We start from the raw sequence: 14,830 nt of genomic DNA, 5'->3' as shown, positions 1-14,830 counted from the left end.
ATCTTCCCTCTTTGCTGCTTGCTCCCAGCTCCTTGCTCTTTCACTGGCCCAGCTACACCAAGATCCTGCAAAAGCATAAGAAAGGGAAACTACAAGAAGCATACATCCATAATTGATTCAAGGATTAGAATAAATCAAGTATACAAGCATCAATACACCATTAAGACACATGCATATAGAAGAACCTCAAATGCTTTATTAATGGAAGAAGTAAAGTTCTGAGAGTGTTACAACCATAAGAGGCCCAATCTAGCAACACCTCCCAGCAGAAAGAAATCTCCTCTTCACCTCCTTCAAAGCAATCACCCAATAGTTCTATGCACAAACCAACAGCACTTCCTTACATTCACAAAATTCCAGCCCCTTTAGACCTCATGAGAGAGCTCTATATATAGGAGTTTTGGAGAAAGGATGAGTCAGCTTGAGCTTGGCATGAAGCTGACTAGTGTCCTCTCCCACTTCAGTTATACTTCAGTTCTTGAGTCCACTTGGAGTTTCTTGCTTCCACTTGGAGATCTAGATCCTCTTACTCATCACAAGGCGAATTCCCTGATCCAAGTGTCATTTTGGAAGCTTCCTGGGCATTTGACACCTTGCAGAATGACTGTGCCACTTGGCCAATCTCGCCCAGCGCAGGTAGCCTTCATTGCTTTTGACATTCAGCGCAGGTACAGAGTGGAGCAGTTGACATTCAGCGCAGATGCTCAGTGGAGCAGTTGACATGATCCAGAATTAGCTTGTTTTTGAGTGTTTTCAGGTGGAGAACTGATTTTCAGTGCTGTGGTTTGCTGACCTTGTTCCTCTAGGGGTAGGAACAACATGTTTAGGGACTTTGGATCCCTTAGATTATTGACATTTCATGCTTCATGCTGTAAGGCACAAAAATGTCTATAACAAGCCGAAGCACATGTCATTGAAGAAGAACCGTCTGGATCCATGCCTGACGAAAGTCAAAAGGTTGATACGGCAGTTGACCCGGTTTTGCCTTCAAAGGCTCCATCTTCGAATGACACCATCACAGAGGAGAATACAGACGACACCGTCCAGGTTCTCTTCATCAGCACTGACTCTGATAATCAAGGGGGCAATGCCACCATTCCTTTGTCGCAGGAAGGAAGTTCATTAGAGCGCTATCCGACCGTATATTTGGTCCCACCACCAAGCAACCTGGTTGTGTCCTTTGATTGGAACCAACTAGGCAGACCCCGGTTGCCAGCCAGTGTGCCATTCAGAATTATTTGTCAAATATACAGAATGGTAATGGCTGGCACTATCATTGATGAGGGGGCATCTGTGAGTATCCTTTCCTCTATTGCTTGGAAAGCGCTTGGTTCGTCGGCGCTTTTACCTAAGATGAGAAATCTATCAGGTTTTGATAAAGGAACCAGTCGACCTTTAGGGATCCTCCCCAATGTGCCTATAACATTGAAAAGGAAGACCGTTCAAATGAACGTGATGGTTGTTCAAGGACCCTTGGATTATAACCTACTCCTTGGACGAGACTATATATATTGCATGGGAGCTGTAGTCTCCTCACTCTTTAGAGTAATGTGTTTTCCGCATGAAGGAAGAATGGTCAAGCTCGTGGACCAACTTTCGTTTCCCGGATCACACATCGCAAATAGTCATGTGTTGTCCCTAAATGGTCTATTCATGCAAGAAGTGTCTCAACCGACGGTCCGTCCTCCTGATGAGCGCGAGTAATCTGGGAGGATATGACTGGAACCCAGGGGGCATGCATCCTGGCCTGCTTCGGCAGGGAAACTTTGGGTATAGGGTAGGTTTCCGCGGGAGAATATGACTAGTCCGTACCCCGTCTGTGGATGGAAGAGGGGTTGTTCTAGAATAGATTCTTTTGTCAAAGTTACGTGTTTGGCACCAGTCATTCACCCTTGTCTATTTCGGTAGACATTGCCGAGGAAGTGTTTTGTTTGAAAGATTAACGAAACAATCTTTGGGTAACCTGAAAGAGGTAAGCCTCTCTCGATTAAAACAAATGTTTTGGCGGAGGGTAAGTAGAGGTAACCTTGAAACTCTGTTTTATACCTGGGGGCATGCAAACCTTTTGGAGTGCAAGCAAAGAGCGGTTATTTATCTATTTTTTGGGTTAGTCGTTTCCTAACTTGTATGAAGAAAGGAGAGTGAGCATAGCTTTGGTAAGGCGCAAGCTCTATAAAAAATGGGATCTTTCATGAGACACTCTTATCAAAAGACTGGGTAATCGAGCAGTTTTAGCATAAAGTTCATGCTCGTTAAAAAATAAACGCAAGATCCGAGCATTTTTAACGCGGTCTTCATGCTCGTTAAAAAATAAATATAAGAAGTGAGCAATGTTTCCTCCAGAGTTTAAGCTCATTTTTAACTAAAAAATGAACCTATCCCGGTAAATAACCGCTGTGATCGTAAATTTATCAGCCATAAAAGCCTTGGTCGTGTTTGCAACTGCCACCTCCACTTTCATTTGGCCGATCGTTTGTTGGGTGTGGAGCCTGATTATCTTCTATAGTACCGGCATATTGGACCCCAGTTCAAAATGGGGTGGCAATGCCCTAGAAGGCAACCCCTCTCTTTATATGAGGGCATTGTATTTGAGGCTGTGAGATAGGTGTGTATTCGGTGAGCGAGAAACATAGAGGTGAGACTGTGAGAGAAAACAGAGGATATTACAGCGGTTTTGCTGTAGGTTGTATCTCTTCATTTTGCTGGATAATAGAAAGGAAGGACTGGCTGTTCGGGGTGGACGTAGCCCAAACTGGGTGAACCACGTATATCTGTGTCTCTCTCGTTTTGTGCGTTTTCTGTGTTTATATTTCTGCAATATTTTATGTGTTCCATTGCTCCGTAATATATAATTTTCTAACAACTGGTATCAGAGCCGAAGGTCTATTTGGCTGATAAACTCGCAGGAAAGAAGGGTTCCTGGTTCGAGTGGGAGCAATGGCGGAAGATGGTAAGTTTAGGGTCGAGAAATTTAACGGCCAAAGCTTCTCGCTGTGGAAGATGCAGATGGAAGATTATCTGTATCAGAAAGATCTATACCTACCATTGGGCGGAAAAACAAAGATGTCGATGGGTATGAAAGACGAAGAATGGAACCTTCTCGATAGAAAGGCACTTGGAACAATACGGTTGTGCCTTGCTGCGTCAGTCGCCTTCAACATTTCGAAGGAAACCACAATAGAGGGTTTGATGCAGATGCTGTCGAAACTATATGAAAAACCCTCGGCCTCAAACAAGGTATTTCTTATGAAACGGTTATTTAATATGAATATGTCAGAAGGTGGATCTGTTGCAAACCATTTAAATGATTTTAATACAGTTACAAGTCAGTTAAGTTCTGTAGGGGTAAACTTTGATGATGAAGTTAGAGCTCTGTTATTCTTGTGCTCATTACCAGAAAGTTGGAATGGTTTGGTAATGGCCATTAGTAACTCCGTTTCTGAATCTAGTACTTTAAAGTTTGATGATGTTTTCGGTGCTATCCTTAGCGAGGAAATGCGACGGAAAAGCTCCGGTGAGACATCGGGAAATGCTTTGAGTGCAGAGTCTAGAGGAAGAAAAATGGAAAGAGGAAAGAGCTCAGGATATCGCAGTAAATCAAGGAAAGGCAGATCCAAGTCCAGATCGGGGATAGTGTGCTGGAAATGTGGAAAGAAAGGACACCTAAAGAAAGACTGTAGATCTCGGAAGGGAAAAGAAGGAGATGCACAGCAAGAAAACAATCATGAAGCAAATGTGACAGGTGAGGTGTTACAAGATGCTTTGATTCTTTCTTTCGAAAATATTACTGATTCCTGGGTGGTAGATTCAGGGGCTTCATTCCATGCCACACCTGATAAGAAATACTTTCATGACTATGTTCAAGGAGATTTTGGACAAGTTCGTCTAGGTGATGATAAACCCTGTAAAATCGTTGGAATGGGTAAGGTTCTTGTAAAATAGCAGAATGGAAACCAATGGCTACTAAAGGAGGTAAGGCATGTTCCAGATCTAAAGAAAAATCTGATTTCAACAGGGCAGTTAGGCAGTGAAGGTTGTGTGACAACTTTCACAGATAAAGCTTGGAAGGTCACTAAAGGAGCCCTGGTAATAGCAAAAGGTGAAAAGGTTGGTACATTGTATTTATGCAATGGTATTTCTAACTCTGTTAATGCTTTAACTTCCAGAGGAGCAGATGCAGCATTATGGCATCATAGGCTCGGACACATGAGTGAAAAAGGGATGAAGATTCTTCACTCAAGGAATTTGTTGCCAGGTTTGAAGAATGTTGATTTGGATTTCTGTGAGAACTGCATTTATGGAAAACAGAAGAGAGTCAGATTTCTCAGAGTTGGGAAAGAAAAGAAGAACGAAAAATTAGAGCTTGTGCATACAGACGTATGGGGACCTGCTCAGGTATCATCTCTCGGTGGCTCTCGTTATTATGTTACTTTTATTGATGATGCAACTAGAAAAACTTGGATTTATTGTATTAAGAATAAATCTGATGTATTTGATACTTTCAAGAAATGGAAAGCTTTGGTTGAGATTGAGACAGGAAAGAAATTGAAGTGTCTTAGATCAGACAATGGAGGTGAATATTGCAGCAAAGAGTTTGATAGGTACTGTTCAGAGCATGGAATTCGCAGAGAGAAGACAGTTCCAAGAACACCACAAGAAAATGGTGTGTCAGAAAGGATGAACAGAACAATCATGGAGCGTGCAAGGTGCATGAGATTGCATGCAGGATTGCCTTTACAGTTTTGGGCAGATGCTGTAGATACTGCTGTTTATTTAATAAACAGAGGACCTTCAAGTTCCTTGGATGGTGGTGTTCCAGAGGAAGCATGGACAGGGAAAAAGGTAAACTACTCTATTTTAAAACCTTTTGGTTGTGAGGCCTTTTTCCATATTGATAAAGAAAATAGAACAAAGCTTGAGGAAAAGTCAAAGAAATGTACCTTTATTGGATATGGTGTTAGTGATTTTGGTTATCGCTTATATGATTATGAAAATCACAAAATCATTAGGAGTGGAGATGTAATATTCAATGAAAATGTCTTGTATAAGAATCAGTTGCAGGAAAAGAAACAAGAAAAAGAAAACAAGGAAGGAATAGATTTAGTGAAGGTTCATATCATTTCTTGGCATTTTCTGTGTTACACCTCTAAACTTAGGTAGCCCCGGGTTGACAAATTAAGTGTTGAAGGAGTTTTCTGAACTGAAAGCCCTGCACCCAACATGTATCCTCTTCTTTTGATTTTTATTGTTCCTTTTATTCTTCCTCTTCACAATCTATGTAAAATAATTTCTTCTCAGCACACTTATGACCTTTAGTGTATTTTCTATCACAACTATAGCAAATAAATTTTTCTCTTTTTCTTCCAATTGTTGTGGTGTAAACCTTGTAGATTGTGGATGGCTAGGGGCAACAAGACTTGGATCTTTATAGTTGTGATTGGTAGACTTACTTGTTGCTATAATTTTTCTTTCATTTTTTCTTGCCAACCTGAATGCCTTCTCCAATGAATCAAGTTCCCAAAGATGAACCTCATGTTGGATGTTATCCTTTAAAGTCCCTATGAACACATCAATCTTATGCTCTTTTGTAATATATTTTACCCTTATATTCAATTTTTGGAAGTCCTCATGTGTTCCACTATTGAACCCTTTTGTTTGAGATTTATCAATTGGCTAAAAAAAGTGTTGTTTTTTGTATCCTCATAATGTGTAATCATTTCTTCCATAAAAATTGCCCAAGTGACAATTTGTTTACAAGAGAAAATCCATCGATACCATACTAACTGATTGGGTTCCAAATATAAAGTCGCAATGTGTACCTTTTGTTTGTTTTGCACATTATGGAGAACCTTTTATTTGTTTTTCACATTATGGAGATCGAAATATTTCTCCATCTATAGTATCCATTTTACGGGATCCTTGCCATCAAACTTCTTCATATCAATCTTTGGAACATGGTGGGTCATCAATGCAAAGCTAGAGTCTATGAAATCATGACTAACATTTCTTTTGTTCTCATCATGAGTTTCCTCTACTATCTTTTCGCCATTATGAAGCAATTCTTGTAGCAACTTTTCCAAACCTCCTTTCAAACATTCCATGTCTTTCTTCAAATCTTCAATGTTTACTTCTAAACCATCCATATTAGCTTCTATGCCATCCATATTAATTTCCATGCCATTCATCTTAGCTTCCATGACTTTCTTTAAACCATCCATCTTAGCTTCTGTTACATTTTGTGAGAGTAAAATTTGTTTCACTTGGTCTCGTAATTTTGATATATCATGTCGCATTTCTTCCTCTTCTTCATGAGTCATGCTAGAGGTTTCAGGTTGCTTACTAGATGTTTCCATTTTATTTCTTTGGGGCATAAATTAATGATAAATATGCTTCACCATGCCCTTTGAATCACTTCAAACAAAATTTTCAGACCAAACTTATGCAATTTTTTAAAAAAGACTACACACCTTTTTTCTATTTGTAGGAGCTCAATATTGAATATGTTGTATATCACTAATTGCAAATCTCCAAGGTCTGAAATTTTGTCCTCTGGTAGCCCTCTGCATCCTATTTGAAACCCCAAAAGTCTGATCTATATTGGATTCTCCAATAAATAGTTATGTCAAATCTCCCAATGATGACCGGATTATAGACTGTTTCAGTAGAGAAAAATTGTACAAAGTGCCAAGTGCCACTTTTTCAATCTTCAGACTTGAAAATGATACAAAGAAAACTAACATCCATCCTCTTTTTAAAAATATTTACAAAATTTCAATATGATGCTTAGAGAAAATGCTCTAACGATTTTCCCAAGGTGACCTATTTGAGATCGAATTCGAGAGCTTGCAAAAACCCTAACTTCCTCAGTTCAAATCTACGAAAATATAGTGAGACAATATCTAAAATTTTGCCCCGTGGTTAATCATGATTTTGGCTCAAAAAGGATTTAATTTAATCTTTTGAATCTTCGTAGAAAAAAAGCTATAGTGAAAATTCCACGATGAGCTGTTTGAAGCAGCGAAACCCTAGAATCCAAAGCTATGATACCAATTGTTATGCAACCAACTCACAAAATAGAAGAATGAGATAGATCAATGACTTCAAAAGTAATCTCTTTGAGGGGGAAACCTCCTTTACATTACATAAATGAACAATTCTTGGATGATACAAATGACAAGACCTCCTGTCTATATATAGGAGTCTAAGGGGTCATAACAATAATAATGTAAGGGCACAATAATAACAACAGTGGGCTTCTATGGAGCACAATAATAACAATATGGGGAGAACATGGGCACACCATAAAAAATAAGTGGCTACAATTACAATAATAATAACAGAATACACTAGTATTATAAGGACCTAACAAATGAGAGTGGTCGAGCCTCCTTCCTATTGCTCTTCTTATTTCTGTTTTCAAAGTCATTGATAATAAAACCCTTGCCTACGAACTAAGATTCTTAGCCTCCAACTTGAACAAACCCAAAGATCGAATGGAACAAAAAGAAAATGGAGATATCTTAAAAACCCTACCAACTCCGATTAAAAGCATTGTACGATAATTGAATATCCATGAAAAGGATACATGAATGTATATAGAGGTGATCCTTGTGTAAGGTTCAAAGTAGGCTTGTATAATTACTTTGACAATCGTGTTGAATTTATGGTTCTCACGTTTTTTATGCTTGGAGGAAAAAATTGGACAAGATATCTAAGAAAACACTAAGAAGACCACTGCTAGTGGCAAATTCACAAGTTTCATTATCTTGAAGTAAAATTAGAACCAAAATAAGAGATGTTAGCATTCAAATAAAGATAAAATATCTTAGGTTTTAGAAAGTAACTCTATTCATGTAAGATGGATTATTATGTGAAATACATAACCACTCCTAACTATCATATGTTGGCTATTTCATCATTATAACTTTCCCCTAGATGAGACACTTTTAACAAAAGTATGAGTGATACATACCCATACATCGATTATTTTTTACCATAGGTAAATATTACTTTCATTTGACCAACTCTAGACATTCATCCTTTTCTATTGGACCAAAAAAATTCCACATATGTCAATAATCACTTTTCACAATTTTCTAATCCATTTTCCTCCTACCTTTTGTCCTTTGAATGGTGTAAAGTTAATAGTGTATATATGATGAAGGAATTATACTCAACAATCATTGTGAAAATGAATCCATATTTGAAATAAAAAACTAAAAACTTGGCCAACAAGAGGCTTACACCTACTATTTCAATTCAATCTAATTTGATAAGGAATAAACCATGAGCTACTAAAATTTGTTGTCACTATGAATATATGAGATAATTGTTGAATACTAAGATTTTTATCTAGAAATCTGGAATTTATATAGCCCACTTACTTTATTGTTTCTTGTCCTCACATACTGGTTGTTATATCCCATCTTATTGAGGTATTTTCACTAGCAATTTGTGGACACTAGGGATATTTATGTCGAAGCTATCTATTAATGGAATTTGTTTTCCCACTACATGTCAACCTTTAAAAATAATCAACCAAATACTACCCATTTTATATTCACGTTTTTTAAAATATAATCTACTCCCTTTTATATTTATCCCTAGCCACTAATATCTCTTTACTTTCATTGTTCAAACCATTGTCTTTTCTCTAAGCACCACTAAGGATATCCCACAAATAACCATTGCAAGCCCCTCATCATAGCTCCATCACTAAAATCCTCTTTATAAGGCCCCATAATCAGTTTATTACATGAGCCTTGGGGTTTTTTCTATATAGATCAAGGCATTGTTATGGCAGGAAGGAAAAACTAACCTCAGTTCTTGGTATAGGCGGGTGTGCTTATGATACAAATACCATCAAAGAAATCTTGCAAATAGCCATTGTGAGACCATTTTCATAGTTTCATCACTGAAATCCTCTTTAAAAGGTCTTGAAGTTAGCCCATTACATGAGCCTTTGGGATTTCACTCTATTAATCAAAGCACTATTGTCGTAAGAAAGAAAATCTAGTTTCAATTACTAGTATTAGGGGTTGTATCTTTTTTTTCTCCATAATGTTGATTTTTCTGGTCATTTTGATTTGCATTACACTTTGAGATGAGGTTATCATAATATCAAGGGCTTAACTAGTATAGAAGTAATGATATTGACACTCCCCATCAATGCTCAATATTTTGTTATGCATAATTCCATTGATATTTTCTCTCAGTATGCCATCTATAGAATTTTTAAAAAGACAAAGTAATTTGTTCATGGACTTTATTGGCATATGCTTTTCTTTGTGATAAAAAGCAGCTAATCTATACACTAGTTTTTACTAGTTGTTAATCTGTGTGTGTGTGTGTGTGTGTGTGTGCGTGTTCACATTATGGAAAATAATGATTGTTTATCAACCACATAGACCATTAGATCCAGGAGGAATTTACGATGATAAAACATTTTCTTCTAGATCAATGCATTTTACAATTTACTATTTTTAAATGTTCATTTTTTTGTTTTGTAACTCCTTAGTATTACCAAAAAAACTTCAACTGAATTTTCCTTGTGAAACTTTGGCTCCATTTTCAAGATTGATACATAGGTGTCCCAAGTAAGTTACACCCATGAGTTCCAACAAAAAATATTTATGGGTTTTCTACTTACATTGTTAACAAATTAGCTTACAATTTATGCACCTTATAGGCCATTTTGTATCCTAGGCATTGATGAAAACATGTTTTTAATTCATTCGTTATTGGACATCATATATGTTGACATGCTTATAGGGAAAATGTTGATTCTACTTATTTGATGTCACTACATGTTTCTTTTTTACTGTGTCATCTCATAGGTCTGATGCATTTATATAGGCATTGAGTATCCATGTAAGTGTAGGTTTTAACCCTGTACATAAATTACCTGCATACGAACTCTAAAACACAAAAAATAAAGAATGTGAGATCATAACACATAAAACACATATATCCCCTAGATCCCAAAACCGGGACTACGAACTTGATTTTTCATTATGTTCCTTTCAATGTTACAATACATATTTAGACATGCTGAAGCATCTAATACCATGGACTGAAAACCATCGCATCCAAAGCCATGGACCGAAAATCATCACGTCCAAAACCATGTGCGAAAAATCATGCACAAAACCATAGGTAGGTCTGTCCAACCTAATATAGGGTCCAAAATCAAAATTTTCTAGAGCACTACCCCGAAACCCATAGAGAGGGGTTACCTGCACCCCTCAAACCCCTTGTGATCCCCCCCCGCTACACAATTGGTGCAACAAAGGGAGGGGGGATCCACCTGCCCTCTAACCCCCCAGTTAACTACGTGGGCTAGTCGTGGAAATAATATAACACAACCCAACATTCTCCCACTTGTTGTTTTCTTTCCATAGAGGGCCACAAGAGAGCTTAGTCATTTATCCAGCCTTGCAACGCCCATTGTTTCTCTACACCAAGAGAAATTCTCAGAGATCACAAATTTTTTCAATGCATCTGCAGTATTCTTCAAAGTGTCCACCTTTACCAGCAACATCTTTTTGTCTTCTATCATATCCCTCACAAAGTGATACTGAACATCAATGTGCTTTGTCTTTGAATGATATGAAGGGTTCTTTTCCAATAAAATTGCACTTTGGATGTCACAGTCTATCCGTATAGCTCCTTGTACTAACCCCATAATTGAACATAATATCTGCAACCAAACTTCTTACTCACTTGCATGAGTGGCTACCATGTATTCTGCCTCTGTAGTTGATAGTGCCACTACAGATTGTTTCTTACTCATCCAACTGTCTGCACCTCCAAATAGGTTAAACACATACCCATTTGTAAATATTCTCTGATCCAGATCTCCAGCCCAGTCTGCATCAACAAAGCCACGAATATCCAACACTTTGTCTAATCTTCATCTTCCTTGGTAGCACAGCCCATAATCACTAGTGCCACGCAAATACTTGAAAAATTACTTCACTGTTGTCTAGTGCTCCTTCCTTAGTTTTGACATAAACCTGCTCAATACTTCCACTGCATATGCAATGTTTGGTCTAGTATAGACCATTGCATACATCAGGCTACTGACTACACTTGCATATGGAACATGGGACATTTCCTATTCCTCTTCTTGTGTCTTGGGACATTGTTCAGCAGATAACTTCACACCTACAGGAATAAGAACCTTCACCAGTTTACTATGATGCATATTAAACCTATGCAGTATTATCTTGACATACTTCCTTTGGTTTAACCAGAGCTTCCTCTTTGCCCGATCTCTTTTAATTTCCATACCCAAAATATAGTTTGCAACACCAAGATCTTTCATGTCAAATTTGGAAGACAATTGGGTCTTCAAATCCTGGATAATTTCTTTGTCATTTCCAACCAGCAACATACCATCCACATACAAGAGTAGATAAAGAACATGGTCACCAATTAATTTAAAATACACACAGTGATCTTCTTTTCTTCTGGTGAATCCAAGTCCGTGTATAAATGTATCAAATTTCTGATACCAAATCCTTGTTGACTATTTTAACCCATACAAAGACTTCTTTAACTTGCATACCATTTCTTTATTACCCTTCACCGTAAAAACTTCAGGTTGCTTCATGTAGATCTCTTCTTCCAGATCTGTGTGAAGAAATGTTGTCTTCACATCCGTTTGTTCTACCACAAAATAAAAAGTAGCAACAACAGATAAAAGTAATCTAATAGAAGCTACCTTGGCAACAAGAGAAAAAATATCACCAAAATCAATTCCTGGCACCTGGGAATAACCTTTTTCTACCAACCAAGCTTTGTATTCCTCCACCTTTCCTTTTGCATTTGTCTTCTTCTTGAACACCCATTTGCTGCGAATGGTTTTCCTTCCAGCCGGCAACTCCACCAGATCCCAAGCCTCATTTCTGTGCAACGATGCCATTTCATCAACCATAGGCCTCTTTCCAAAGTTTGCCATCCTCTGAATCTACTGCTTCCTTCATAGTTCTGGGATCATCATCAATAATATAGAAAGAAAAAATTGAACAAAAAATAGATGCGTTATACCTTTCCAGTTGCCTTCTTTCTCGAATTGATCTTCTCACACCCAAAGTTTGTGGCTCTTCATCTTCTGATTCCTCCTCTGTTGTAGAGTTTGATTCTTACTCCTTAAGCTCAAACTCTATCTTCTCATGTTCCTTTGGTTGGACTTCATGTTTAATAACATCCTTCACCTCTCTGAACACCACATCTCGACTATACACAACCTTCCTTGTAAATGGGTTCCAAAGCTTATAACCCTTTAAACCATCCTTATACCCAATAAAGATGCACTTTTCAGATTTACTATCCAACTTGGTTTGTTTCTCCTTTAGAACATGTACATATGCATCACACGCCAATACCCTCAGATGTGAAGGAGAGGGTTTCTTAACAGTCCATACCTCTTGTAGAGTCTTATCCTCCAATGCTTAAAGAAGGTGATTTGTTGACCAGGTAACATGTTGTCTCCACTGCCTCTGCCGTGAATTCTTGTCTTAACCTGGCACCACTGAACATGCTTCTTGCCCTTTCCATCAACGTCTTGTTCATTCTTTTTGCAAATCCATTTTGCCTAGGTGTGTATGGAGTAGTCTTCTGCCGTGCTGTACCACACTTCTTATAGAATTCTTCAAATTCCTTACTACAAAACTCTCCATTGTTATTTTTCCTCAACACCTTTATCTTCTTCTCTGTCTGGTCTTCCACCAGAGCCTTAAATTCTTTAAACCTGTCAAAGACTTTAGATTTCTTCTTACGGAAATATATCCATGTATTCCTTGAGAAGTCATCTATAAATGATACATAGTACATATACTTACCCAGTGATGGAACCTTCATAGGTCCAAACACATCACTGTGCACAAGCTCTAATATATGTTTTTCCCTCTTACCACTAGAGGGGAAACTCACCTGATTCTTCTTCACATATACACAATTTTCATAAAAATCAAAATCTAGAGAGATATTACTCATACCTTCTACCATACCTTTACCATGAAGTATTCAAAGGCCCTTCTCTCCAATATGTCCAAGCCTTTGATGCCACAACATGGTCTTCTCTCCAGAGACCACTAGATTTTCTGCTCCACTTTCAAGAACAACAGAACTGTTGCACCCATCAACAACAGTGCTACCTTGCAGCTTGTACAGAGTTCCAATCTGAACTCCCTGCATCAATACCAGTGTTCCCCGAACCATCTTGAAGGTATCATTGTCGAACACTGTTTTTACACCTGCATCATCCAACTTTCTTACATAAATCAGATTTCTGGCTAATGCAAGAATATGCGGAACAACTGGAAGTGTTCTAACCCTTCCACCTTACAACTTCAACTTTACTTTTCTCCGACCAACGATTCTAGACTTCCTGTCATCCCCCAATAAGACATCACCACCATCATATTTCTCATACTCGCAAAACCACTCTCTATGGGGAGTGAAGTGAAAGTATGCACCTGAGTCAATCAACCATGCCTCATGATCTACATGTGTATTTGAAGAAGCCAAGTACACATCCCCACCTTCATCTGAGGTGGTTTTCGCCTTTGCAGAAGGAGCATCATCAGATCCCTTTCCTTTATCAGGAGCTTTAGATTTACAGTGCCTTTTGTAGTGCCCTTCCTTTCCACATTTCCAGCACACCACCTTTACAGGTTTTCCTGGAGATTTAGATCTCCCTCTAGATTTAGATCTCCCACTCGATGACTTATTTTTGTTTCTGTTCGGGGATCATCCTCATACAAACAAGGAATCACCATTCTAGCTCTCCATATTTTTCCATCTCATTTCCTCCATCAGCAAGGATGAGACTATTTCGTCAAACTGCAAGGCAGTTGCATTGCTACCTATTGCAATAACTAGACTATCCCACAAATCTGGTAGAGAACACAACAAACTGATGCGCTTATCTTCATCTAAAATTTTAATATCAACAGATAATAACTAACTTACCATAGTATTAAATGCGTTCAGATGCTCTGTCACCGAGTCTCCATCTTTCATCCTCAGGTTATACAGCTTTTTTCGTAGGAACAATTTCTTCACCAGAGACTCAGATTGGTACAAAGTCCCTAACTTGTCCCACAAAACCTTCATCATACCTTGCCCTGATACATTCTGTAATACTGAATCTGAGACACACAATTGTATTGTGCTCTTTGCCTTCCGATCCAACTTCTTCCATTCTTCATCGGACACTCCCGTTGGTTTAGTACCTGGATCTATTGCGATCCACTGATCTTTATCCACCAATAGATCCTCCATCTTGAGTTTCCATTACTCAAAACTCTGACCATTAAATTTCTCGATCTCTATCTTTCCACTACTCGCCATCTTCTTTCACTGCCATAATTGATCTTGTAGGTCTCCCACTGAACAGGGTCTACCATAGGCCTGAGCGAAACCCCTCAGCAACAAAGGTGTCCCCTTGAAGCCAAAATAGCTTTGATACCAAATGTAGGTTTTAACCCCGTATAGAAATTACCTGCATATGAATTCTAAAACACAGAAAAGAAACAATGCGAGAGCATAACACATAAAACACATATACACAGAGATTTTCCCCTGGATCCCAAAACCAAGACTACCAGCTTGATTTTTAATTATGTTCCTTTCAATGTTACAATACATATTTATACATGCTGAAGCATCTAATACCATGGACCGAAAACCATCGCGTCCAAAACCATGGACCGAAAACCATCGCGTCCAAAACCATGTGCGAAAAATCATGCACAAAATCATAGGTAGGTCTGCCCAACCTAATATAGGGTCCAAAAAAAAAATTTCAGGGGCGCTACCCTGG

The sequence above is a fragment of the Pinus tabuliformis genome, chromosome X (assembly GCF_031772625.1).
Source record: "Pinus tabuliformis cultivar Carrire ecotype Pingquan chromosome X, CPIR1, whole genome shotgun sequence".
In the NCBI taxonomy this organism is placed as follows: domain Eukaryota; kingdom Viridiplantae; phylum Streptophyta; class Pinopsida; order Pinales; family Pinaceae; genus Pinus; species Pinus tabuliformis.
This window is presented reverse-complemented; position numbering follows the sequence as displayed.